We start from the raw sequence: 21,744 nt of genomic DNA, 5'->3' as shown, positions 1-21,744 counted from the left end.
TACAATATACATCCCTTGTGTCCTATGAACTCAAAATCAGAGACATGTATACAACAATTTTTTAATTAAACACGATTCTATAGTCGTTCCTTGTGTCTGAAATGTCCTTGTTATGTGCAAGAGTTCTCATATATCGCGTGTAACATTTGCTAACATGACAAATAATTTGTAAGAAGAATTCTTACAAAATTTGATAAAAAAATTTAAATATATGCCGAAACAGATGTTTGAAATTTTCTAAAAATTGGAACGCTTTAATGTGCTCAGCAATGTTTGTTGTGCAGCATTGATTATTCAGGCTGAAGTATCAAAATAATTGTATTCACTGATGACCCTGGATTTATTGAGTTGTGCTAGGTGTGTAGTGTCAGGTGCACATTGTGTGTGACAGTTGTTTTAATTGGAACACCTACAGAATACTGGCTACTCATCAGCTAGGGCTGGAACGGATAACTCAGGTACCTGGGTTGGATGGTTCCTGAGTAGGACCTGGGTTGGTCATGGTTCCTGAGTAGGACCTGGGTTGGATGGTTCCTGAGTAGGACCTGGGTGGATGGTTCCTGAGTAGGACCTGGGTTGGTCTTGGTTCCTGAGTAGGACCTGGGTTGGATGGTTCCTGAGTAGGACCTGGGTTGGATGGTTCCTGAGTAGGACCTGGGTTGGTCATGGTTCCTGATTAGGACCTGGGTTGGATGGTTCCTGAGTAGGCCCTGGGTTGGTCATGGTTCCTGAGTAGGACCTGGGTTGGATGGTTCCTGAGTAGGACCTTGGTTGGTCTTGGTTCCTGAGTAGGACCTTGGTTGGTCATGGTTCCTGAGTAGGACCTGGGTTGGTCATGGTTCCTGAGTAGGACCTGGGTTGGATGGTTCCTGAGTAGGACCTGGGTTGGTCTTGGTTCCTGAGTAGGACCTGGGTTGGTCTTGGTTCCTGAGTAGGACCTGGGTTGGTCATGGTTCCTGAGTAAGACCTGGGTTGGTCATGGTTCCTGGATAGGACCTTGGTTGGTCATGGTTCCTGAGTAGGACCTGGGTTGGATGGTCCCTGAGTAGGACCTGGGTTGGATCGTTCCTGAGTAGGACCTGGGTTGGTCTTGGTTCCTGAGTACGACCTGGGTTGGATGGTCCCTGAGTAGGACCTGGGTACCCCCAGGACTCCCTGGACCAGTGGTTAGTCACGTGATATATTGTTTAATGGCTGTAATATTAAAACAAATTGTTCATGGTTCCACTGAAAGTCTCCCCGAGAAGATCCGGGGTAGAATAGGTCTTTAGCAACCAATGCTTGCCGAAACTGGTGACTATGCTTGTCGTTGTTGGTTGAAGCATGTCATTGTATCCCAATTGCGTAGATCGATGTTCATGATGTCAATCACTGGATTGTCTGGTCCAGACTTGATTATTTACAGACCACTGTCATATATCTGGAACATTGCGGAGTGCAGCATTAAACAACAAACACAATAGTCACTAATAAGTTTGCATGCAGACATTTTTTGCTAACTGAGCACACATTCCTTTTTTTTCATAATGATAAAAAGTCAGTGACCTTCAGAGTAGGCAAGATAAGAGTGTTTTATCTATGGTTGAACATATGTTTTGCCAGGACATTTCGTTCCCAAGGCAATTTGTAGACCTACCTGTCGCTTCATCTGCATCCCAGTAAGACTCGTGTAGAGATATTTATACTTTCATTTGCTGAATTTGTTCCACTGAAAGAAGACATTCATATATCTAAAAATATATACATTGGAGCTTGTACCTGCCTAGTGCCTACCTGGATAGAACGGGTACCCAATATGACTTCAAAGAATTATAATGCAAAGGTTGGAAGAATATGTCTGAAACTATTAATGAACCCGGAATAATATATTCTAATATCATGATATTTTAGTTGCTGTTTTTTGTATAGACATTTAAAATAAATAATGATCATTAAGGTAGCATTTTGGTATATTACTGGTTATTTTTAGGTAACGGTTTTGGCGAGTCGCTGAGATCGACCAATCAGAGGTTGCAACATGAAGATTTCCTGCATTTTGCTATTTCGAACACGAAATAATACATTGATATAAAATAATATTTACGAGTCAAAGTATGGCTTTAATGATGTATGTAGCCATTGTCTGGCAAGTATGGTTCGTTTCAAGGCATCAGTTAGAGTTGGGGGGCGGTGGGGTAGTCTAGTGGTTTAAGCGTTCGCTCATCGATTCCCCACATGATATTGCTGGAATATAGCTAAAAGTGGTGTAAACCCATATTCACTCACTCACTCACCAGTTGGGATTTTCTGATTGTGTAAATACGATCTGCTAATGAGTTCACACACACACACACACACACACACACACACACACACACACACACACACACACACACACACACACACACACACACACACACACAAACACACACACACACAAACACACACACACACACACACACACACACACACACACACACACACACACCTTTATTAAGAACAATATATTAAATGGAATGTTGAATAAAGCTATAAGTAATGATAAGTAGATTGAGCACATGCAGCCAGATATAGAATTAACACTGTCTATGACCAGATTGTATAATAACTAGGGCTGGGATGATACAGCAACTGTGCAATCCGATACGTATCATAATACCTTGTTCACGATCTGATACATATCACTACTTGCAGGTGCTCTTATCTGTGGTGCTAAGCCATCTTTTTCATAGACAGGATGGCCAAATACCTGGCATACTAACGATTTACAGTTGCCAGTGTCAAGTATGTCATGATGAATGAAAATATTTACATTTTCACTACTAATTTTCACTACTAATTTTCACTACTAATTAGTGTTTGGTCTATATTTAAGGTATGTATCGATATTTTTTTACTTTGTGTACCACAGTGATTGATACTTGTATTGAAAAGTAATAAGTCGTGATCCATGGATGCACTGGTGTTTAGTCCCACCACTACTAATAACAGGACAAACTTGGCTGAAGTTGACTCTCTTCCAGTAGTAACTAGTGCCATTAGCTTATTCCTCTAAATCCTGAGTGTCATGTTAATCCGACATTACCTTGCTGAGCTCATCCTAAATCGGCCATAGGTTTGAAGTTCTGTCTGTAACGATATGCTTGCTGAGCTCATCCTAAATCGGCCATAGGTTTGAAGTTCTGTCTGTAACGATATGCTTGCTGAGCTCATCCTAAATCGGCCATAGGTTTGAAGTTCTGTCTGTAACGATATGCTTGCTGAGCTCATCCTAAATCGGCCATAGGTTTGAAGTTCTGTCTGTAACGATATGCTTGCTGAGCTCATCCTAAATCGGCCATAGGTTTGAAGTTCTGTCTGTGACGATATGCTTGCTGAGCTCAACCTAAATTGGCCATAGGTTTGAAGTTCTGTCTGTGAGGATATGCTTGCTGAGCTCATCCTAAATCGGCCATAGTTCTGTCTGTGACGATATGTGATGTCATTTGGGCCCTCCAGAAACCTATGATTGTGGGTTCAAATCCCGGTTCGCCCCGATTATGTTTCTAGGTTTGTCAGCACCAAACCCGTGCTCGTGGGTTTCACCGAAGTGGTAAACGTCCAAGACCTGCATCACTTCGGGCTTTCCTCCCACATTAAGCCGACACGCCGCGATATAACTGGAATACTGTTAAAAGCAGTGCTTAACCCAACTCACTCACTCACTCACTGAGGCACCATTATCTTTCTGTTGTTCTTGAAGTCCTGTGTATTCTGCTTTTTGTGTTTTCATACAAACCTTAGTCCTGTGCAGGGAATCGCTTTACAGAACCACTGCAATAAAAAAAAATCCAATTTCAATTATATTTTTTGGATTTCCTCAAAAAGTGTAGGTTGGAAAAAAGATTTGGGTAATAGGGAAAGAAACAAATTTTAGCCTGGATTGGCGACAGCAAATGATTTTTTAAAAACATTTTGCTTACTCTGGTTTCAGAATATTAGAAAAACTGGTTTTCATTTTTTCACATTTCAGTTTTTCGAAGTCTCTGGGTTTGTGAACCAAGTTTTGCTAATGGTCAGGCCTGAGGCTGGTTTTGTCAGAATGTCTAGTACAACGAAGGCTTATCAGATAGAACTTAGAGAATTGTGCTGAATCATGCAAATCAGCAATCAATTGATTATTTTCTGTTATGGAAGGTCACTCGGGTTCTTAAAAAGGTTCATCAATTTTCATATTGTGTTAGGTATTGGCCTGGCTTTTATATTGCAATATATTTTAATAATGATTCATGTATTGCAATATGTGCCACAGTTTATTGCAGGAGTTCTTTCATCTGTAATTTTTTATGGACCTCAATAAAAATGCACCTGTGCATCAAATTCTCCAACCCCCCATTTTTTACAACTTCATAGTCGTCAGCCATTTTGTTAGATGTTACAATATTCACCATGCATTATATACAGGAAGTTCACAAATCATTTTTCAGTTGCGTTTGCTTATATCCGAATTTTATATGTTCAATTTGACTTGTCACTTATCATGCTTATGTAAACTTTGCCAAAAACATAAAAAGTATGCATGATTTTGAAATTCATTAGTACAGATGTAACAAATGTTATATTTGGGATAATTGTAATTTGTATATTCATTAGGGCTGCAATGAATACACTATGAGGCGTATACGATTTGTATAACCAATATAGTGTAACGAATATGAATATTAATTCACGAATACAATAACAAGTCAGCAGTTGATGTATTATTTGTTTTATTCAATGAAACAAAAAACAACACAAATTATTTGACATGGTTTGTTTAATATTAACATACCGTATTCAACATAATAAGCGCCCCGCTCCAATAAGCGCCCATGGCGATATTTGCTAATATATTGGCAAGTGAACAATCCCAATTAGAACCCCTTCCAACTGATCAATGTACACAAGACTTATTTATTCGCGTATAATACACACTCGTGTGTTATATGCACCCTTAATTATGGGCAATTTAATTCTGGAAAAATATATCTGTCATACATAAACATTTCAGGCTGTCAGCATAAACCACGAAATGTATCTTTCCACTCTGTTTTTTTCACCAAAATAATATTCTAATAAAAGCCCCCTATTCCTAATTTTGAGAGCGCCCTGGGCGCTTATTACGTCAAATACTGTATTATACATTTTTATACTTCACTTATCCAGGTACTAGTATCTGCTCAAATGCGACTATGACCAGTGACCACACTACTGTCAAATTAAATATTACAAGAGTGTTGTCTTTGAAGAAATCTATGCATATAATATGTTCTTATGGTATGTAAATGAACATGACTGCATATTCATAAATATTTGATTCTATTGGTCATGAATAACGAATTCAATTCATGAATGGATACGGTTCGATTCACCGAATACGCGAGTGAATTGTAACAGCCCTAGTATTCATTCATTAGTACACTCAAACACTGTTGTGTCGAAGTTGAACGGACCAACGTAAATACTTCGAGTTATCCGAGGTTCGACACAACCAAATATGATTGATAAGAAGGAATACGCAGGGACCAAGTGTTTACTTTGAGACAACCATAAGGTCAACACAGTGGTATTTGTATTTCAAACTATCCTATCATCATGATCATCATTAATCTCATCAATTTTAACAGAGCCTCCCTTGTTGACCAGGGGTGGTGGGGTAGCCTAGTTGTTAAATTGTTCGCTTGTCATGACAAAGACCTGGGTTCGAATCCCGACATGGGTACAATGTGTGAAGCCCATTTCTGCCGTCCCCCGCTGTGATATTGCTGGAATATTGCTAAAAGCGGCGTAAAACCTCACTCACTCACTCACCCTTGAGGACTAGGAACATTGGATAAATACTGAATATGAAGGAAACTAGGAAATGTGTATTCAGCTCGCTGTGGAATAACGGTCCCGTGCTATATTGCCCAAGCAGGTGTATATGGGTGTGTGTGTAGGGCTGTAATTGTAGGGCTGTAATGTACTGATGAAAGACCATATTGTCCAGACTCCATGATGGCTGCACTGCAATAAACGATGTTGCTGTATCATTGTGTACAGAGGGTTAACTTCATTGTGGAGCTACTTCATGCTTTTGATGCACTAATGAAATATATACATCACATATTGATTATGGCGTACAAAATAGATTAAAATAGTATTATTTCTCGCCAAAATGCATTAGGGTTGATTGGATTGGATAATATACATTCTGATGTTGATGGAGTGATAGAGGGATTGAGGGTATTAGTACCATTAGAACAGCCTTGTGTAGATGGAGTGATAGACGGTCTGAGGGGTATGAGTACCATTAGAACCGCCTTGTGTAGATGGAGTGATAGAGGGACTGAGGGGTATTAGTACCACTGGAACAGACTTGTGTAGATGGTGTGATAGAGGGACTGAGGGTATTAGTACCATTAGAACAGCCTTGTGTTGATGGAGTGATAGAGGGACTGAGGGGTATTAGTACCACTGGAACAGCCTTGTGTTGATGGAGTGATAGAGGGACTGAGGGGTATTAGTACCATTAGAACAGCCTTGTGTAGGTGGAGTGATAGAGGGACTGAGGGGTATTAGTACCATTAGAACAGCCTTGTGTAGATGGAGTGATAGAGGGTCTGAGGGGTATTAGTACCATTGGAACAGCCTTGTGTAGATGGTGTGATAGAGGGTCTGAGGGGTATTAGTACCATTGGAACAGCCTTGTGTAGATGGTGTGATAGAGGGTCTGAGGGGTATTAGTACCATTGGAACAACCTTGTGTAGATGGAGTGATAGAGGGTCTGAGGGGTATTAGTACCATTGGAACAGCCTTGTGTAGATGGTGTGATAGAGGGTCTGAGGGGTATTAGTACCATTGGAACAGCCTTGTGTAGGTGGAGTGATAGAGGGTCTGAGGGGTATTAGTACCATCAGAACAGCCTTGTGTAGATGGAGTGATAGAGGGACTGAGGGGTATTAGTACCATCAGAACAGCCTTGTGTAGATGGAGTGATAGAGGGACTGAGGGGTATTAGTACCATCAGAACAGCCTTGTGTGGATGGAGTGATAGAGGGACTGAGGGGTATTAGTACCATCGGAACAGCCTTGTGTAGATGGAGTGATAGAGGGACTGAGGGGTATTAGTACCACTGGAACAGCCTTGTGTAGATGGCCTGAGGGCTATTCAAAACAAGAGAATGTGAGGATATTCTAAATCATAATGTTCAGTCAGACTTGTTGTCCGCACCAGACGATATTCACAGTCATTTCCATGTCATGTTGCCACGTAGATGTTACATTCCAACCACGTACTCCATTGCTGTTACAGCTAAACCTGAATATCTGATATGATTTTTGTAATGTAATATTTTTTTGATAATCATTGTAATCTGAGTTATCTCTTGATGATATTTGAACCATGAATGATTAATAAACAACAGCTGGAGTTACCAGAAGTCATTCGTCACCTCCAGAACTGATTCAGCTTAGGCGACATCTGCGTTCAGGATGGTGATGAGAACAGATAGTTGACTCACCAGACAACAAAGCAGCAATGTGGCCATGCCTTGTACAGTGCAACCCCTTAGTCTGGACACTGTTAGCAAGAGTCTCACAAAAACTGCTGGCTTCTGTAGCGTTGATACCGGTGTTAGAACCTACACCGAAATGTCGCTCTTAATTGTATTAAAGAAGTTGTTCATCCATTAATCCTATCCTTACTTAGTACTCCAACGTCTAAATGCCTATCAAAGAAGTTATGGACTGTACTGTCTGGATTAATGGGGTTCTGTAGTAATAGCTTGTGTAGCTTTGGCTTTACTGTCTGAATTAATTGGGTTCTGCTGTAGTAATACTTTCTGTAGCATTTACTGTACTGTCTTGATTAATGGGGTTCTGCTGCAGTAATACTTTCTGTAGCTTGGACTATACTGTCTTGATTAATGGGGTTCTGCTGTAGTAATACTTTCTGTAGCATTTACTGTACTGTCTGGATTAATGGGGTTTTGCTGTAGTCATACTTTCTGTAGCTTGGACTATACTGTCTGGATTAATGGGGTTCTGCTGTAGTAATACTTTCTGTACCATGGACTGTACTCTCTGGATTAATGGGGTTCTGCTGTAGTAATACTTTCTGTAGCTTGGACTATACTGTCTGCATTAATGGGGTTTTGCTGTAGTAATACTTTCTGTAGCATTTACTGTACTGTCTGGATTAATGGGGTTTTGCTGTAGTAATACTTTCTGTAGCTTGGACTATACTGTCTGTATTAATGGGGTTTTGCTGTAGTAATACTTTCTGTAGCATTTACTGTCACCTTGATTAATGGGGTTCTGCCGTAGTAATACTTTCTGTACCATGGACTATACTGTCTGGATTAATGGGGTTCTGCTGTAGTAATACTTTCTGTACCATGGACTATACTGTCTTGATTAATGGGGTTCTGCTGTAGTAATACTTTCTGTAGCACTTACTGTACTGTCTGGATTCATTGGGTTCTGCTGTAGTAATACTTTCTGTAGCACTTACTGTTTTGTCTGGATTCATGGGGTTTTGCTGTAGTAATACTTTCTGTAGCACCTACTGTACTGTCTGGATTCATGGGGTTTTGCTGTAGTAATACTTTCTGTAGCATGGACTGTACTGTCTGGATTCATGGGGTTTTGCTGTAGTAATACTTTCTGTAGCATGGACTGTACTGTCTGGATTCATGGGGTTTTGCTGTAGTAATACTTTCTGTAGCACCTACTGTACTGTCTGGATTCATGGGGTTTTGCTGTAGTAATACTTTCTGTAGCATGGACTGTACTGTCTGGATTCATGGGGTTCTGCTGTAGTAATACATTCTGTACCATGGACTATACTGTCTGGATTCATGGGGTTTTGCTGTAGTAATACTTTCTGTAGCATGGACTGTACTGTCTGGAGTAATCATGTTAATGGTGTTCACTGTAGTAATACTTCCTTCAGCTACTACACAGTCTGGAAAATTATGTAGTTTTCACACACATTCTCTCCAAATTCAGTGACCTTTCATTTATTTGATAGGTACATAGAATAAGGAAACTTACATTCTCTTTTTAGGCAAGATTCACATTCTGTTTTTTTGCCAAAAATTAAACAAAACTGGTTTACACATTTTTCAGATCCTTAAAAATATTTCAAGTGAAAAAAAATAGATTTGAAAAAAAACATTGTTTATATTCCACCGAGTATCACCACCAAAACATTATCATACTCAAGTTCAAGCTCCAAGGAATGGATTAAACATGTTATATAGGTGAAAATAGCCTTTTTGACCCCTTTGTTGTCAGATCTACAGTTTGCTGGCATTGTCTTCATTTGCATATTTGTCGGCCTAGGAGGAAGATAAACTTATAAGGGGAAAGCCATTGAAATGAGTAAGTCAGTTCCTGGGGTTAGATTTAGCCTGTAGACTGTATCTGTGTCTATTTCTGTCTATGTGTACAGCCCCCTTGTGTTCAGCAGTGTTACCCATCACAATACACTCAGTGCCTCATGTAGGTCTCTGTGCCGCTTGCTTCATCACCGGGGCATGTGGGATGCACGTGCAGACAGGTTGTTGCAAGCACAGGGAGTGGGATGCACGTGCAGGCAGGTTGTTGCATGCATGGTGAGTGGGATGCACGTGCAGGCAGACTGTTGTTGTTGCATGCACAGGGAGTGGGATGCACGTGAAGGCAGGTTGTTGTTGCATGCACAGGGAGTTGGATGCATGTGCAGGCAGGTTGTTGTTGCATGCACAGGGAGTGGGATGCACGTGCAGGTTGTTGTTGCATGCACAGGGAACGGGATGCACGTACAGGCAGATTGTTGCATGCACAGGGAGCAGGATGCACGTGCAGGCAGGTTGTTGTTGCATGCACAGAGAGCGGGATGCACGTGCAGGCAGGTTGTTGCATGCACAGGGAGTAGGATGCAGCACAGGGAGTAGGATGCAGCACAGGGAGTAGGATGAAGCACTGGGAGTAGGATGCAGCACTGGGAGTAGGATGCAGCACTGGGAGTAGGATGCAGCACAGGGAGTAGGATGCAGTACTGGGAGTAGGATGCAGCACTGGGAGTAGGATGCAGTACAGGGAGTAGGATGCAGCACAGGGAGTAGGATGCAGCCCTGGGAGTAGGATGCAGCCCTGGGAGTAGGATGCAGTATAGGGAGTAGGATGCAGCCCTGGGAGTAGGATGCAGTATAGGGAGTAGGATGCAGCATAGGGAGTAGGATGCAGCACAGGGAGTAGGATGCAGTACAGGGAGTAGGATGCAGCACAGGGAGTAGGATGCAGCACAGGGAGTAGGATGCAGCACTGGGAGTAGGATGCAGCACAGGGAGTAGGATGCAGCACAGGGAGTAGGATGCAGCACAGGGAGTAGGATGCAGCACCGGTAATGCAATTAGGGCCAGTTTTTGTGACCAGGTGAGGAGGACTTGGTTGCTGTTGGTTACTGTGTTAGGTGAGTTGTGTACTGATGTTGTGTCTGTGATCTGAACAGGATATCGTTACACAGCGGAGGTGTTTCAGAGATGAGGCTTAAGTTGTGTTGTGGATGTCAGTGTATATTGATGTATTGGTCATTTTTCTGTCGATACTGTATCGATATGAAGTTATGAATATGGATACCAAGTCAATAATTCACTGCAACCGAAACATTTACATGTTTTGAGATAACCATGTACAGATGGACAATTAAAAATCAGACAATTAATTTCAAACATTTAATGAATCTAGTCTTTGAAAGGCATTTGGAAGTGATACACATAAGGAAGAGAATTTATGGATGTCAACTTGTTTATTATGAAGAACACAACGTTTAGGAGTATACACTTACTCCTTCATCAGGTGGATAAATGCTATGTGGCAGAGAATATATAACAGACATATAACAGATATATTCTCTGCCTCATACCATTTATTCATTTGACATCCATATATTCTCTTCCTTGTTTAATGGGTCTGTCTAGTTCATATGTAGCATGTTTAGCATTTAACTGGTAATTTATATCGATACACATACAGATTAATGTGTCCCGTGAAGATCCCGGGTAGAATGGGTCCTCAGCAACCCATGCTTGCCGTAAAAGGCGACTATGCTTGTCGTAAGATGCGACTAACAGGATCGGGTGGTGTGGCTCGCTGACTTGGTTGATGCATGTCATCGTATCCCGATGCACATGATGTCAATCACTGGATTACTGGATGGACTCGATTATTTACAGACCGTATATAGCATATACATATAGCTGGAACATTGATGAGTGAGGCGTTAAACAAACAAAAAACGAATAATGTATTTTATGAAACGATATATCAATACTTAAACTTCCAATGTTGTTGGGCCTGTTATAAGCTTGAGGTATTCTGAGGTCTCTATGTCCTACCTGTGTCAACATGCTTAATTAATTTGTTTGTACAATGAAGTTGTTAGTCCATTTGTTATCTGATGATGGTGTAGGCCATGGTTTATGAACTTTATTTATTTTATGACAACAAACAAGATGAACAATATTCAAGTTAAAAATAATTTTGTCTGTTTTATTTTCATCCATTGCGCCATACTTGACCTTGCCTGTAAATCACAGTGTGCCAGGTATTTGGCCATCATGTCTATGAAAAAGATGGCTTACGCACTACAGATACGACCACGTATAAGTATCGCGATACGTATCGGATCATGAGTAAGGTATCGTGATACGTATCAGACCGCACAGTTGGTGTATCGTCCCAGCACTAGTGGTCACAAGAAACAAATGTATTTCCCCAAGCCTGATATTATCTCTTAACATGGGATATGTGATTTATAGTTTGGGGTCTATATATATCAAGATGGTGAAAACGAGAATAAGTAATTATCTTGCCTAACCCACACACCCGAGTGTGGCAAGGGCAGGCAACCTGAAATAGCCACCATATATATTTGTAACCAGACTAAACACAATCCTGTGGAAATGGCAGCCCAATAAGTATCAGTGGCACTTTGGTTGATAAGTATGCCCCTGTGTCCAGGAGACGAGTGCTGAAAATAGCTGTTACATAACTGCCCCCACTCACTGACTCATTTGCCCATTATGCTCTCCCTGTCTCTTCCAGTCTATTCTTGTCTCTCCCAGCCTCTCCCTGTCTCACCCTGTCTCTCCCAGCCTCTCCCTGTCTCTCCCAGCCTCTCCCTGTCTCGCCTGTCTCTCCGAGCCTCTCCCAACCTCACCCTGTCTCTCCTAATCTCTCCCTGTTTCTCCTGTCTCACCTGTCTCCCCTGTCTCTCCCAGCCTCTCCCTGTCTCCCTCTCCCAGCCTCTCCTGTCTCTCCCAACCTCACCCTGTCTCTCCTAATCTCTCCCTGTTTCTCCTGTCTCGCCTGTCTCTCCCTGTCTCGCCTGTCTCTCCCAGTCTCACCCTGTTTCTCCTGTCTCACCTGTCTCCCCTGTCTCTCCGAGCCTCTCCCTGTCTCCCTCTCCCAGTCTCACCCTGTCTCTCCCAATCTCTCCCTGTTTCTCCTGTCTCCCCTGTCTCCCCTGTCTCTCCGAGCCTCTCCCTGTCTCCCTCTGCCAGCCTCTCCTGTCTCTCCCAGTCTCACCCTGTCTCTCCCAATCTCTCCCTGATTCTCCTGTCTCACCTGTCTCCCCTGTCTCTCCGAGCCTCTCCCTGTCTCTCCGAGCCTCTCCCTGTCTCCCACTCCCAGCTTCTCCTGTCTCTCCCAGTCTCACCCTGTTTCTCCCTGTTTCTCCTGTCTCACCTGTCTCCCCTGTCTCTCCGAGCCTCTCCCTGTCTCCCTCTCCCAGTCTCACCCTGTCTCTCCCTGCCTCTCCTGTCTCTCCCTGCCTCTCCTGTCTCTCCCAGCCTCTCCTGTCTCTCCCTGCCTCTCCTGTATCTCCTGTCTCTCCCAGCCTCTCCTGTCTCTCCCAGCCTTTCCTGTCTCTCCCTGCCTCTCCTGTCTCTCCTGTCTCTCCCAGCCTCTCCTGTCTCTCCCAGTCTCACCCTGTCTCTCCCTGCCTCTCCTGTCTCTCCCAGCCTCTCCTGTCTCTCCTGTCTCTCCCAGCCTCTCCTGTCTCTCCCTGCCTCTCCTGTCTCTCCTGTCTCTCCCAGCCTCTCCTGTCTCTCCCAGTCTCACCCTGTCTCACCCTGTCTCTCCCTGCCTCTCCTGTCTCTCCCTGCCTCTCCTGTCTCTCCCTGTCTCTCCTGTCTCTCCCTGCCTCTCCTGTCTCTCCCAGCCTCTCCTGTCTCTCCCTGCCTCTCCTGTCTCTCCTGTCTCTCCCAGCCTCTCCTGTCTCTCCCAGTCTCACCCTGTCTCTCCCTGCCTCTCCTGTCTCTCCCTGCCTCTCCTGTCTCTCCTGTCTCTCCCAGCCTCTCCTGTCTCTCCCTGCCTCTCCTGTCTCTCCTGTCTCTCCCAGCCTCTCCTGTCTCTCCCAGCCTTTCCTGTCTCTCCCTGCCTCTCCTGTCTCTCCTGTCTCTCCCAGCCTCTCCTGTCTCTCCCAGTCTCACCCTGTCTCTCCCTGCCTCTCCTGTCTCTCCCTGCCTCTCCTGTCTCTCCTGTCTCTCCCAGCCTCTCCTGTCTCTCCCTGCCTCTCCTGTCTCTCCTGTCTCTCCCAGCCTCTCCTGTCTCTCCCAGTCTCACCCTGTCTCTCCCTGCCTCTCCTGTCTCTCCCTGCCTCTCCTGTCTCTCCCTGTCTCTCCTGTCTCTCCCTGCCTCTCCTGTCTCTCCCAGCCTCTCCTGTCTCTCCCTGCCTCTCCTGTCTCTCCCAGCCTCTCCTGTCTCTCCCAGTCTCACCCTGTCTCTCCCTGCCTCTCCTGTCTCTCCCTGTCTCTCCTGTCTCTCCCAGCTTCTCCTGTCTCTCCCTGCCTCTCCTGTCTCTCCCAGCCTCTCCTGTCTCTCCCAGCCTCTCCTGTCTCTCCCAGTCTCTCCTGTCTCTCCCTGTCTCTCCCAGCCTCTCCTGTCTCTCCTGTCTCTCCCAGCCTCTCCTGTCTCTCCCTGCCTCTCCTGTCTCTCTTGTCTCTCCTGTCTCTCCCTGCCTCTCCTGTCTCTCCCGGTCTCTCCCAGCCTCTCCTGTCTCTCCCAGCCTCTCCTGTCTCTCCCTGCCTCTCCTGTCTCTCCCGGTCTCTCCCAGCCTCTCCTGTCTCTCCCAGCCTCTCCTGTCTCTCCCTGCCTCTCCTGTCTCTCCTGTCTCTCCCAGCCTCTCCTGTCTCTCTTGTCTCTCCCTGCCTCTCCTGCCTCTCCTGCCTCTCCCAGCCTCTCCTGTCTCTCCCTGTCTCTCCTGTCTCTCCCTGCCTCTCCTGTCTCTCCTGTCTCTCCCTGTCTCTCCTGTCTCTCCCTGCCTCTCCTGTCTCTCCCGGTCTCTCCCAGCCTCTCCTGTCTCTCCCAGCCTCTCCTGTCTCTCCCTGCCTCTCCTGTCTCTCCTGTCTCTCCCAGCCTCTCCTGTCTCTCTTGTCTCTCCCTGCCTCTCCTGCCTCTCCTGCCTCTCCTGTCTCTCCCAGCCTCTCCTGTCTCTCCCTGTCTCTCCTCTCTCCCAGCCTCTCCTGTCTCTCCCAGCCTCTCCTGTCTCTCCCTGTCTCTCCTGTCTCTCCTGTCTCTCCCAGCCTCTCCTGTCTCTCCCAGCCTCTCCTGTCTCTCCCTGTCTCTCTGTCTCTCCCTGCCTCTCCCTGTCTCTCCCAGTCTCTCACCGTCTCTCCTGTCCCTCACAGCCTCTTCCTGTGTCTCCCAACCTATCCATGTCTCTCCTGTCTCTCCCTGTCTCTCCCAGCCTCTTCAAGTCTATCCTGTCTCTCATGTCTCTCCTTGTCTTCCCCAGTCTCAACCTCTTCCCCAGTCTCTCCCTGGATCTCACACAGTTATGTATCTTGGATTTCAAACAAGAAGCCTTTGGAAAGCAGATTGGGAAAAAACACATTATTTTGTTCAAAATGTAGATTTTTTTAGGTTCCTACTCTCAGTCCGAGTTTTAATATAGCGTTCAATACAATAATGTAAAGGTAGGCATTAAAGACTCTTCTTAATTGGACCATCTATCATAGATAGACAAGTCCCCTTGGCATAGGTTATAATTATAATAACATGAATTTGGGATTTTTTTATTCCTATTTGGGAATTTTCACTGACATTTGCTGCTGATTTGGAGTCGAATATCAGCCTTTGAGAAGGTATGGATAGATAAATCGCTTACTTTTAATATCTTTCTCTCACGTTGTCGTGTCATTTTGCATTTATATGGGCCAGAGGGTCTATTTCAGGCTTGGCTCAATCTGTCTTATTTCAGTGTGGGTAAATAGTCATTACATGTGTTATTGTTCTGTGTGTGTCTTTCGTCCACTCTGGGAAGTACAGGGTATTGATTATTTGTGGAGGCTGCTGATATTGTATAGTTTTTAGTTTTTCTATTAACAATTTGTTTCTGTGTTGGGCATACAGGGAGTTATCTAGATCTGCTGAGAGGTTGATATTCGGCTCAAGTCTGCAGCAAAAGACAGTAAAATTCCCAGCTTGAAACAAAATTCCCAATTCAGAATTTTACGAAAATATATCTGTTAAAAAATTACCAATTTTGAACAATAATACGAATTTTAGCACTTTTTGGCACTTACTTTAGAATCCTTGATAAATCCCTTGTACATATGTAATGGGTATATATGAATATGGGTGTACATGTGTCATCTGTGATGTATTTTACGAACACGGACATTCGGAAATAATATCTGAATTTACGACAAAGAAATATTGGGTTAGTTAGAGGTCATTTTCAATGAGTAGCCTTTATGTTGAAGATTCCTATGTCTTGAAATTTGTATTCTCAAGTTGCAGGCTTTCATTTTTGTCCATTTCATAGGACACTGACAGATGTTTGGAGGAATTTCAAAGAAATTGACAATGAAAAATAAGAATGTTTAATTTATGAGCATGATCACAAATTTGGTAAAATCATGACAGTACCATCGTGACCATTGCTGTCTGTCAATAACCTAAATTTTACCATGCATTTGGAAAATACTTGCTTCTGTTTGTCAATCAGAGGTTTCAAATCACCGTAACCACTTCTGATTTTAACAGCTGATTTGATCACTGCATGACAGTACCATTGATCTCTGCCAATAACCTAAATTCTACCATGCATTTGGAAAATACTTGCTTCTGTTGGTCAATCAGAGGTTTCAAATCACCGTAACCACTCATGATTTAAACAGCTGATTTGATTACTGCATGACTGTACCATTGCTCTCTGTCAATAACCTAAATTCTACCATGCTTTTGGAAAATACTTGATTCTGGTCTTTGAAAGGCATTGATTCTGTGATATCAGAAATATGTGTGGCATTAGATGGTGGAAAGTAAACAAGATATATATCGACTAAGTGTTTATTTCAAGTTATTGGGACAACAGTGGGTATGACTTTGGTGGGCTTCTGTATCCAACTGCACCGTCATATCCTTCACAATAGGCGATGTGATACAGTAACAGTGATGTACAGTGTAGAAAAAAACCTTGCAAGACTTGCTTCATTTTTTTTCAAGGGTGCCAACTTTATGTTAGCTTACAAAATAGCTTTGCTACTAACTTTCAGAGCCTGAAATATACCAGTATATGAGGAAAATATAATGATGTATAACAACAATGTTGGAGCACATTCAGTATAATACTTCAGTTTTAGAAATTGGCACTAGTCCTGTACTCCTTGCCAAACTGCCCAATAGGTAAGGTATCATTAGGACTTGTAGAAATTTGCCAAGTTTCAGGGGTTTTGCTATATGTTGTCATTATAAGGACTCCTAGACCAAAAATGTTAGTTTCTACCGCTGAAAACATTACTTTGCTTATAGGCAGAGTATCGATGTTTCCTTCCTTCTGATTGAAAACCCACTCAAGTGAGTGAGTGAGTATGGTTTTACGCTGCTTTTAGCAATATTCCAGCAATATAATGGCAGGGGACACCAGAAATGGGCTTCACACGTTGTACCCATTTTGGGAATTGAACCAGGTCTTTGGCGTGATGAGCGAACACTTTAACCACTAGGCTACCCAACCGCCCCAAATCCCACTCAAAACACTGTATTAGACAAATGCAGCTTCAGTATCTGCATTGACATTCAAAGAGCTTGCATTTTCTTTTGTCATGTGGAATGTCTGTATAAACATGCTGTATTTTTTGTATGTAGTGTTAGGTTACCTGTAAATTTTACCATGCGAAATTTAACATTTGAAACCAAGTCCTGCGTGTTCCATTCCAAATAACATTATGTGCTGTTTAATCTACAGGTAAGAACTCTAAATTGAAAACACATATGTTATCTCCTAATTATAACAGGTCTCCAGGAGGGTAGAGGTGTATCAGTCCATTCTGATTACCAAGAAATGGCAGTGCCACATATCTCAACTGGAGATCTACAGAACATTGGTGCAGAGAGTGATGGATAGTAGCCTGGCTGTCAGCTGTTGCTATCAGCTGTTGCTGACATAACATGTTAGTAGTGGAAACTAACATTATTAGTCCACTCGTCTTTATGATGATAACATACAGCAAACCCCATAAAAATGGCAAATTTCTACCAATCCTTATGATACCTTACTATTGGGCAATTTGACAAGGACTATAGGACTAGTGCCAATTTCTAACGCTAGTTATAGTCTGGAAGGTAATTTAAGGTACGACGTTTACTACAATATCTGAAAAACTATCAGACCTACTCCAGTCAAAGTTGGTATGAGATTATTAAACAGTCATACATAACTGGATATTACATTTAAAGACAATCGGTGCATGAATAAAAAATCTGTCTATTTAGCTATCACTATATTTCATCAACAACCAGACCTGTTCGTCACGGGTGGAACGAGCATTTATTGAAACAGCCATCTGTATAATGCTACCCCTGCGTCACAGGGCCATATGACACAGTTGAACGAATCAACTCAACTCGAAAGGGTGCAAGGATGGCTGTTTCAATGAATGCTCGTTCCACCCGTGACGAACAGGTCTTTATGTCTCATCCTTGACTATGTCAACCAGTACTAGCAGTATTATACTGTTCAAATACTGGTATTTATGAGACTGATTTCACTTTCGGATCAGCAGACATTTGTCTCTGCCTTAATTGTTAATTCACTACAAATCATACAAATCATAGCATCAAGTTTCACCAGGAGAATGGTGCATTATCCATGCATTGTTCCAGGGCTCTGTGACTTGCAGCTGGATTGCACTGAATTATACATAGCAACACGCATAGCTGCAGTCGAGTCGAGGGAGTGAAGCGAGTTCTGAGGTACCAGAACCTATTTTGTAATATTTTCCTGAATTCATTTCGTAGGTAAGTCAGTTTCTATGGTTAACAATGGATAACAATTCTGTAGTGTTACAAACTATGACCTAGATGTTCTTTAAATGATAGTATTTTATGTGTGTTAGTCTTTGATGGTGACTTGGTTGATAGCATGTCATAGTACCCTGTCTGAGTGTTTGAAGTTGGTCATTATAAATATCAATCACTGGTTTGTCTGGTCCAGACTCGCTAGGCTGCTATCATATATATGCAGTACCAACCACCTGTCATTCCAGTCTCACCTTGTACAATGCCAACCCACCCTGTCTAGTGCCAACCCACCCTGTACAATGCCAACCCACCCTGTCTAGTGCCAACCCACCCTGTACAATGCCAACCCATCCTGTACAAAGCCAACCCACCCTGTACAATGCCAACCCACCCTGTACAATGCCAACCCACCCTGTACAATGCCAACCCACCCTGTACAAAGCCAAAATACCCTGTACAATGCCAACCCACCCTGTACAATGCCAACCCACCCTGTACAAAGCCAACCCACCCTGTACAATGCCAACCCACCCTGTACAATGCCAACCCACCCTGTACAAAGCCAACCCACCTTGTACAATGCCAACCCACCCTGTCTAGTGCCAACCCACCCTGTACAATGCCAACCCACCCTGTCTAGTGCCAACCCACCCTGTACAATGCCAACCCATCCTGTACAAAGCCAACCCACCCTGTACAATGCCAACCCATCCTGTACAATGCCAACCCACCCTGTACAATGCCAACCCACCCTGTACAAAGCCAACCCACCCTGTACAATGCCAACTCACCCTGTACAATGCCAACCCACCCAGTATAATGCCCACCCATCCTTTACAATGCCCACCCACCCTGTATTATGCCAACCCAGCCAGTACAATGCCCACCCGCCCAGTATAATGCCTACCCATACTGTATTCTGCCAACCCACCAAGTACAATGCGAACCCACCAAGTATAATGCCCACCCATCCTTTACAATGCCCACCCACCCTGTACAAAGCCAACCCACCCTGTACAAAGCCAACCCACCCTGTACAAAGCCAACCCACCCAGTATAATGCCCACCCACCCTGTACAAAGCCAACCCACCCTGTATTATGGCAACCCACCAAGTATAAAGCCCACCCATCCTTTACAATGCCCACCCACCCTGTACAAAGCCAACCCACCCTGTACAAAGCCAACCCACCCAGTATAATGCCCACCCACCCTGTACAAAGCCAACCCACCCTGTATTATGCCAACCCACCCAGTATAATGCCCACCCACCCTGTACAATGCCCATCAAGTATAATTCCATCTCACCTGAATAATGCCAACCCATCTTGTAAGGCTGTATAATGCCAACCCACCCTGTGTAATGCCCACCCACCCTGTATTATGCCAACCCACCCAGTATAATGCCCACCCACCCAGTACAATGCCAACCCACCTTTTAGGCCTTGATCTTGGAGAAATTACCATTTGTGACCAGGACTCGTATATCGACCTGAGAACCAGCAAATTAAGATGGGAGACAGCATGGTGAAGGGGAGACCGATTGGTGGTTTCACTGTAATGATTTCCACAGACAAATGTGAAATTAACACGAGCACTGGAATTGGATAGATTCCTTATTACAACCAACATGCCAAATGTTACCAAATTTCAATCCATCATAATTAACTGCTCTTGGAAATGTAGTCAACATAAATCTTCAATTAGGCAGTGTCCTTCAATGCTAATAGAGTTGTCTACCCAAACATTTCTCCACCGTTACTAATTTACCATAATTACAGTCAAAGCATTCGCTGAGCTTTGTAAACAAAGACAGTTGTTCCAACATGCGACGTGCATGTTTAATTTGAAACCCCTAATCTGCTGATTCAAATATTTTTCCAAAGATATAAGTATCTTTACTACCACTTAATACAACTATATTTGAAAGTCATTAGCAACAAATACAGTCATTTTCACGGATCGCCTCCGTGGTCTAGTGGTAGAGCGTCCGCCCGGAGAGTGGAAGGTCCGGGGTTCAATCCCCAGCCGCGTCATACCAAAAGACGTTAAAAGATGGTACTTGTTGTTACCCTGTCTGGCGCTCGGCATTAAGGGGCTAAAACAAGGACTGGTCGGCTCGGAGTCAGTATACTGTGTCTGAGTGGGGTATTCATGTTAAACTGCGGCATGGTATCTCAGTGTGCTAGCACTATAAATCGGCATCAGTCCGGAATAATACAAGCAGCTACACACACACACATACACATGCATGCATGTCGCTATATAAGTGCAATAATCTTGGACGCGACGTTAAACCCCATTTTACCTCACCTCACCTCATTTTCACGGGCTTCTGGAGTTTCCGTATGCTCGTCAGATACCGTACCAGCAGGGGGAAACAGATGGCACCTCCATCCAGACACTATAGTTTCAGCACACAGTGACATTTGGTGCCAAAACCTTCTGAGACTGCGAGCCCGAACTGTTTCAGTTGAAGTTTGTGTTATGTGGACTATTAGCTGAGCTTACTAGACCGACAGGATTTGGGGCTTCAGACTTCGTGGCTGAAGTCTCAGGCTGTGTGCACAGAGCTACACATTAGTCTGAAGAGAGAGTAACAAGTGTACCTACTTCACCTGGGAGTGTGCTGATATTTGGTAAATAGTGAACTTGATGAAATATAATTGTAGAATTTTGATTTTTGGAACCTGTGAGCCAGAACATGTCCAAAGACTTGTTTCACAATGAAATCTTAGCGCAAAGATGGTTGTAACTCCAGTAAGCCGTCCCACAATGCAATCCTAGCGGTAAGACTATTGTAACTCCAGCGAACCGTCGTTCAATGCCATCTTGTTGCTGAGATGATTGTAACTCCAGGGAGCCATTCAACAATGTGATCTTAGCACTAATACAATTGTAACTCCAGCGAGCCGTCCCACAATGCGATCTTTTTGCTAAGATAATTGCTGGGGATCTGTTCTACAATGCGATCTTAGTGCTGAGATGATTGTAACTCCAAGGATCCGTTCCACAATGCGATCTTAGCGCTGAGCGGTTGTAACACCAGCCAGCCGTTCCACAATGCAATCTTAGCGCTGAGCGGTTGTAACTCCAGGGAGGCATTCCACAATGTGATCTTATTGCTGAGATGGTTGTAACTCCAGTGTAAAAAGACGAGCGGTGAAACGATTGTAACTCCCATTCTTTAACATTGACTTACGACAGCCACAGCACAAAGATTGCTTTGTCGAATGGGGCTCAGGGCCTGTTTGGTATAACAATCTTAGTGCTACGGCTGTTGCAAGTTTAAGTTAGAGTATACGAGTTACTACTTATCCCTGTTGCAACTATACTTGTTTTACAAGGCAGCTAACTGTTGATTGGATTGCCTTGTGTGTGTGTGTAGCCATTGTAACACTGGAAGGCTGACCAATGACTTCACAAGTGTCTAGTTCTCTCCATTGTGTCAACTGAAGTTTTAACACCTTG

The 21,744-nt window shown here is 43.7% G+C and overlaps 1 protein-coding gene across 3 annotated transcripts in view; it reads left to right on the top strand.

The window, feature by feature from the left end:
• The window catches only part of LOC124138182 (phosphatidylserine synthase 2-like), a 53,387-nt gene that overhangs the window by 18,219 nt on the left and 13,424 nt on the right, over nucleotides 1-21,744 (top strand). The window contains exon 2 of one of the 3 annotated variants that reach the window (XM_046504714.2): nucleotides 18,137-18,226. The exons of 1 other annotated variant lie outside the window; for it this stretch is intronic. The gene's annotated coding sequence lies outside the window, so the exon portion shown is untranslated. Of the gene's footprint in view, nucleotides 1-18,136; nucleotides 18,272-21,744 lie in introns of all 3 variants that reach the window. One more of the 3 variants, XM_046504713.2, reaches the window with a different exon arrangement.

Source organism: Haliotis rufescens, unplaced genomic scaffold (assembly GCF_023055435.1).
Source record: "Haliotis rufescens isolate VD_foot unplaced genomic scaffold, xgHalRufe1.0.p SCAF_6, whole genome shotgun sequence".
NCBI lineage: Eukaryota > Metazoa > Mollusca > Gastropoda > Lepetellida > Haliotidae > Haliotis > Haliotis rufescens.
Note: the sequence above shows the minus strand (reverse complement) of the source record. Positions and strands in the feature narration are given on the sequence as shown.